The sequence below is a fragment of the Sinocyclocheilus rhinocerous genome, unplaced genomic scaffold (genome assembly GCF_001515625.1).
Source record: "Sinocyclocheilus rhinocerous isolate Xijiao unplaced genomic scaffold, SAMN03320098_v1.1 scaffold2027, whole genome shotgun sequence".
Classification (NCBI taxonomy): Eukaryota; Metazoa; Chordata; class Actinopteri; order Cypriniformes; family Cyprinidae; genus Sinocyclocheilus; species Sinocyclocheilus rhinocerous.
In genome coordinates this window covers 227,255-232,605 of record NW_015627265.1, presented here as the reverse complement: position 1 = coordinate 232,605, position 5,351 = coordinate 227,255, and positions in this window count along the sequence as shown.

Here is a 5,351-nt window from a genome sequence, read left to right as displayed (position 1 = left end):
GCGTGTGTGTGTGTGTGTGTGTGTGTGTGTGTGTGTGTGAGTGAATGAGTGTGTGTTTGTGTTGCTCTGCTGTCTCTCACTCCGTGTGTGTGTGTTGATCTGCTGTCTCACTGTGTGTGTGTGTTAGTGTGTGTGTGTGTGTGTGTGCGTGAGTGTGTGCGCATGCGTGCGTGCGTGCGTGTGTGTAATCAGGTCATGTGTGGTCCGCTCTGATCTCCTCCATTAAGGACAGCACGAGTCCAGATGAAACGAGTGTCTGTCAGATTAAATCTCACTCTGGATTAAGTTACACCATGAGCGCTAATTCACTGAAAATCCTTTGAGCATTAATGTGTGTTTATCAGCTCATAACGATGCTCAGTCTGTGTTAATGAAGAGCTCGTTCAGCTAACGATCACCGGCGGCTCAGAGTTCCTGCTCACACTTTACATAGGAACCATTTGCATTGGACTGCGTATCTGCTAGAAATGCAAAACAGAGTGAAAACTTCACATACTGACATCTCACAGAAACACTGTACGGCCCTATGAAATCTCTTGGATTTAGAGATCGACCAATAATCGGTTTTACCGATATGTTTCCTGACATTTAAGTAGTTTTCCATTATCGGATATTGGTTTTGTAATATCGGATTCACCGATATTGAGAATTGCGTGCGAGGCTGCCATTACGGCACAACATCTGAGGAGAGACGAGTCAACAATGTGTTTACAGGTGAAGTGATTTGATTTGCTTTAATTGATATACTTTGTTTAACATATCAGCCAATAATGCACAAATGAGATGTGTTACATAAATGATTGATATGTAGTTTAAGCTTGGCGCTGAGAAACTCAAGTCATGCAATCCATAAAGTCATGCCCCAAAGATCTAACTTTACGTGAGTTTAATAAGACAGACTTGAAGGAGTAGTTCACTTCCAGAATAAAAATCTCCTGATGGTTTACTCACTCAAGACGTTCACGTCTTTCTGTCTTCAGTCGCAAAGAAATGAAGGTTTTTGAGGAAAACGTTCCAGGATTTTTCTCCATATAATGGACTTCAATGGAGACCAACTGAAGATCAAACCAGTTTCAGTGCCGAGCTCTACAGGATCCCAGCCGAGGGATAAGAGTCTCATCTAGCGAAACAAAAAAAACAAAACAATAAAAATGTATATACTTTTTAACCACAGATGCAGAGTGCTGTACAACAAAGGTTTACTGGTTAAATTGATTATATTTTCTGTGATATTCCTTAAAATTTATGTTTTAAACTGTATAATTATTACTTTGAGAAGTACGTTCCACTGTACAACAGTAATGTATTTCAGTCATAATTTCTTCAAGTTAAACCAGTCTTTTATTTTGGCGGGTTGTAGTGAAGATCTTTGAGTTTCAGTGTGTATCTGATGATTGCTTTCTCAAATGAAATGGTGAAATCACATTTTTGTGACTGAATTCCATGATTCTGTCTGCGTTTTCCACATCACACAAATCATAGAGCCCTAATATTGAGTAGAAAAGTCCATTTGAATTCGATTTAGTTGTTGCTTTATTAGCATGAAGTACTTGTGTGTATATTTCCTCTTGGTGTTCTCACTCTCGTCTGACTCTCTGATCTTCATCATTCTCCTCATGTTGTGTTTCAGAAGCAGCCAACTGCTGATTAACTGTTATTGACTCGCCAAAGCCAGCTTTTATTGCATCGCATGTGATGTTGTGAGGCATCTTAGAAAGCAACATAATTTTGCATAATATTAAGGGCTTAGTAGGTTGTGGAACGGAGTTATTAATTTCTCAGTGAAGATGATGATGAATCAGCGATGGTGGGTGGAGATGATGATGATGACACCTACAGGAGATGCAGCATATGAATCTATGCAATTAGATTTGATCTCTCCATCACTCCCATCAGCCGAGAGCAGCGAGACGTTCGGAAGTGGGTTGTGACCTTTGACCGATGACATCAGAGGTCATCATAGAAGTTGGTTGACTAGTTAAAGGTTAAAAAATTAGTTCACCCAAAACTGACCATTCTGTCTCATTTACTCAGCCTCATGTCGTTCCAAACCTGTATGGTGTGAAACACAAAAGTAGATATTTTGAGAAATGTGTCTGAAGTTTGTGGTTCATACAGTCAAAGTCAATGGGGTCCAACGTTGTTTGTTTCCCAGTGTTCTTCAAAATACCTTCGGAAGAAAGAAAGTCATCCATGTTTGGAACCACATGACTCAGAGTAAATGACCGATTGTTTTCTCTGTGTTGTGTTGAGCTGGTTATCTGTTCACTCACCTGCACTAGTTAGTTTAACTGTGAGTATGGAGCACCGGTTTCTGGATGCACAGCAGATGAACGTCACTCTTCATCCACAGATCTGGTCTGGTTCATCTGAGCTCCTCTGGCAGGGAAACTAGTGCCCGAAGCCAATCGGAGACCGATATTAGCGCTAAAGCGGAGCGCTCCATCTGTCAGTGTCCCGCTTCAGCTCTGAGTTTGTGTGCTCATGTGTCACTGTGTGCATCATGGGAGTTTAATGGCTGTGAATCAGAATCAACCGGTTTCTGTCGTCAGTTCTCCAGAGCCAGACGTGTCCAGACGTAACAGAGAACGAAAAACACGAACGACAGTCATTTCAAATGTTGTGCAAATCAGTGCAATCACAGCTGATTTAGGTGCCAAGACCAGAATGTCTATAATAAAAAAAAGTCTGAACTCTAAAAATGTGTTTTTATGAGATGTTTATTAAGTTATAACGGGATAAAACATGCACTAGTGACAGTCTGTCCTTGAGCTGCGTTAAATTTAGAAGAGTTTGAGAGAAATACTGAAAACTGATCTAATCAACCCTAGAGTAATCAATACGTTTGATTTCATTTGGTGCTATTTCAGTATGTTTGATACTATTTCAATATTTTAATAATATTTCAATAGGTTTGATAAAATTTCAGTACTTTTGATACTATTTCAGTATTTTGATACTATTTTATTACTTTTGATAATATTTCTATACTTTTGGTACTATTTCAGTATTTTAATATTTCAGCATTTTGATACTATTTCAGTATTTTTATAGCATTTAAATACTTCTGATACTATTTCAGTACTTTTGATACTATTTAGATACATTTGATACTATTTCAGTACTTTTGATACTATTTCGATGTTTGATACCATTTCTTTAATTTTAATAATATTTCAGTAAATTTGATGCTATTTCAGTACACTTGATGCTGTATCAGTACATTTGATACCATTTCAGTACTTTTGATACTATTTCAGTACTTTTAATACCATTTCAGTTATTTTGATACTATTTCAGTACTTTTGATATTTCAGTACTTTTGATTTTTTCAGTACTTTTGATACTATTTCAGTTATTTTTATATTATTTCAGTACTTTTGATAATATTTCAGTACTTTTGATACTATTTCAGTTATTTTGATACCATTTCAGTACTTTTGATACTATTTCAGTTATTTTTATATTATTTCAGTACTTTTGATAATATTTCAGTACTTTTGATACTATTTCAGTTATTTTGATACCATTTCAGTACTTTTGATACTATTTCAGTTATTTTTATATTATTTCAGTACTTTTGATAATATTTCAGTACTTTTGATACTATTTCAGTTATTTTGATACCATTTCAGTACTTTTGATACTATTTCAGTTATTTTTATATTATTTCAGTACTTTTGATAATATTTCAGTACTTTTGATACTATTTCAATGTTTGATACCATTTCTTTAATTTTGATAATATTTCAATGTTTGATACCATTTCTTTAATTTTGATAATATTTCAGTAAATTTGATGCTATTTCAGTACTTTTGATGCTATTTCAGTACACTTGATGCTATATCAGTACATTTGATACCATTTCAGTACTTTTGATACTATTTTAGTTATTCTTATACTATTTCAGTACTTTTGATGCTATTTCAGTACTTTTGATACCATTTCATTACTTTTGATACTGTTTCAATACTTTTGATACTACTACAATCCTTTTAATACTATTTGATGGTATTTCAGTACTTTTGATGCTATTTCAGTACTTTTGATACTACTACAATCCTTTTAATACTATTTATTTTGATGGTATTTCAGTACTTTTCCCCAGTTTCCTCCAATGTAAGTGTTTCATTCAGAGGAATGAGCCGCGTTGAGTGACATGATCACAGGCTCAACCAATCACTGCACTTTATCTTGGGGTTTGGATGTCGTGATTCATTAGGCACACAGCAGCGTGGAGATGCTCGTCAGGAAAGATCTCGTTAGAGAGCTGCTGATTAACACAGCTCTCATTAGTGTGTGATTCCCGCTGCGGTGTTTCTCAGATGGCTCACAGTTCTTCTGTGTGTATTGATGACTTATCGATCGCACAGCGTTTCCATTTTAGACTCTGGTAACCAATGGAAACACACTTTGTCTTGTCAGAATGATTTCCTGTGAAGCTGGTGTGAGTTTTTGGAGGATCACGCTCTGACTCTTCAGCATCATTATCTTCTGGAGATTTTCTCTTTGCCTCACTGTGTCTGTATTTAAAGCAATAGTTCAGCCAGAAATTAAAATGTGCTCACTCTCAGGTCATACAAGATTAGTAGGATGAGTTTGTTTCTTCATCAGGTTTGTAGAAATGTAGCACTGCATCAGTGTCTCAGCAATGGATGCTCTGCAGTGAATGGGTGCCGTCAGAATGAGAGTCCAAACAGCTGATAAAAACATCACAATAATCCACAAGTAATCCACAGCACTCCAGTCCATCAGTTAACATCTGGAGAAGACAAAAGCTGAAACTAATCCATCAAGACATTTGTAACTATTTGTATGTTAACTGATGGACTGGAGTGCTGTGGATTACTTGTGGATTATTGTGATGTTTTTATCAGCTGTTTGGACTCTCATTCTGACGGCACCCATTCACTTAAAGCTGTTTTGAAACCATGTTTTTGTGTAAAGGACTATATATAAAAAAATTGGCCTACTGAAGGATATTGAGCTCTGATGATGTAAATGACATTCCTGTGAAGACTGCTATTATTTTTATTATTTGATTATTTTCAGGTGACGGATGAAATGGGAAGTTAATCATTGATGTTTGTGTGTGTGTTGTGTTTCAGTCACGGCTCTGCTGAGGAAGCTGAAGCAGCAGTCACGAGAGAGTGTGGAGGACAAGAGACCCCGTCTGCTCAAAGCACTGAAAGAGGTAAAGCAGCAGGCCACTCACACACACACACACATACTCACACACACACAGAGACACACACACACACACACACTCTCTCACACACACTCACTCTCACACTCACAAGTCCCCACCAGAATAGAAAAACAGGTACACACACACACACACACACACACA